Below are 2,500 nucleotides of genomic sequence, written 5' to 3' on the forward strand. Positions count from 1 at the left end.
TGTAATAATTTCATATATTACATAATTTTTCTCTTTGAATTGAAATTAATAATTCATAATTCTATTTTTTAATCATAAATATATATGATTGAAAAAATTTTCTCCTCTTTTCCTTTGTTTAAAATTTAATTTTTCTTATAAATTTTTGTTTTTCTTATTTTTTTCTCTTCATCATCTGTTTAATTTCCTGTATTTATACAAGAAACAAACAGTTGAGGATAATTTCTATGTAATGCTAGTATAGAATATAAAATTTTGAATTCAAAAATTTATTTCTATTTAAACTAACTATAGAAAACCAGGAATAAAATACAATAACACCAATATGCCATAACATGTTAGTATAGAATATAGATTCTTCATATATGTATATATATTCGAAAATTTTTTCTATTTAAACTAACGTATGGAAAACCAGGAATAAAATCATAATATTACCAGTTTAATATGGCTCAAATTCGAGTTTCATATAGTTATGATTCGATTTATATGCTTCAATATCATTGGTTAGTTAACTTTTGATATTTTCATATTATATCACATGCCTTCACCGTGAGTGTTTTTTGCCATGCACACCTCACATTGTCAAAAATGTATGGGAAAAATTCATTTCAATACATTTCAGTTTGATTTGAAATGTCTTTATTATATATTTTAGTGCCAATATGCCAAGGTTATATTCCATAACTCTCTATTTAAACTAACGTATGGAAAACCAGGCATAAAATCACAATATTACCAGTTTAATATGGCTCAAATTCGAGTTTCATATAGTTATGATTCGATTTATATGCTTCAATATCATTGGTTAGTTAACTTTTGATATTTTCATATTATATCACATGCCTTCACCGTGAGTGTTTTTTGCCATGCACACCTCACATTGTCAAAAATGTATGGGAAAAATTCATTTCAATACATTTCAGTTTGATTTGAAATGTCTTTATTATATATTTTAATGGCAATATGCCAAGGTTATATTCCATAAAATGTTAGTATAGAATATAGATTCTTCATATATGTATATATATTCGAGAATTTTTTTCTATTTAAACTAACGTATGGAAAACCAGGCATAAAATCACAATATTACCAGTTTAATATGGCTCAAATTCGAGTTTCATATAGTTATGATTCGATTTATATGTTTCAATATCATTGGTTAGTTAACTTTGATATTTTCATATTATATCACATGCCTTCACCGTGAGTGTTTTTTGCCATGCACACCTCACATTGTCAAAAATGTATGGGAAAAATTCATTTCAATACATTTCAGTTTGATTTGAAATGTCTTTATTATATATTTTAGTGCCAATATGCCAAGGTTATATTCCATAACATGTTAGTATTAGAATATAGATTCTTCATATATGTATATATATTCGAAATTTTTTCTATTTAAACTAACGTATGGAAAACCAGGCATAAAATCACAATATTACCAGTTTAATATGGCTTAAATTCGAGTTTCATATAGTTATGATTCGATTTATATGCTTCAATATCATTGGTTAGTTAACTTTTGATATTTTCATATTATTTCACATGCCTTCACCGTGAGTGTTTTTTGCCATGCACACCTCACATTGTCAAAAATGTATGGGAAAAATTCATTTCAATACATTTCAGTTTGATTTGAAATGTCTTTATTATATATTTTAGTGCCAATATGCCAAGGTTATATTCCATAACATGTTAGTATTAGAATATAGATTCTTCATATATGTATATATATTCGAAAATTTTTTCTATTTAAACTAACGTATGGAAAACCAGGCATAAAATCACAATATTACCAGTTTAATATGGCTTAAATTCGAGTTTCATATAGTTATGATTCGATTTATATGCTTCAATATCATTGGTTAGTTAACTTTTGATATTTTCATATTATTTCACATGCCTTCACCGTGAGTGTTTTTTGCCATGCACACCTCACATTGTCAAAAATGTATGGGAAAAATTCATTTCAATACATTTCAGTTTGATTTGAAATGTCTTTATTATATATTTTAGTGCCAATATGCCAAGGTTATATTCCATAACATGTTAGTATTAGAATATAGATTCTTCATATATGTATATATATTCGAAAATTTTTTCTATTTAAACTAACGTATGGAAAACCAGGCATAAAATCACAATATTACCAGTTTAATATGGCTTAAATTCGAGTTTCATATAGTTATGATTCGATTTATATGCTTCAATATCATTGGTTAGTTAACTTTTGATATTTTCATATTATATCACATGCCTTCACCGTGAGTGTTTTTTGCCATGCACACCTCACATTGTCAAAAATGTATGGGAAAAATTCATTTCAATACATTTCAGTTTGATTTGAAATGTCTTTATTATATATTTTAGTGCCAATATGCCAAGGTTATATTCCATAACTCTCTATTTAAACTAACGTATGGAAAACCAGGCATAAAATCACAATATTACCAGTTTAATATGGCTTAAATTCGAGTTTCATATAGTTATGCTTCGA

The sequence above is a fragment of the Anastrepha obliqua genome, unplaced genomic scaffold (genome assembly GCF_027943255.1).
Source record: "Anastrepha obliqua isolate idAnaObli1 unplaced genomic scaffold, idAnaObli1_1.0 ptg000152l, whole genome shotgun sequence".
In the NCBI taxonomy this organism is placed as follows: Eukaryota; Metazoa; Arthropoda; class Insecta; order Diptera; family Tephritidae; genus Anastrepha; species Anastrepha obliqua.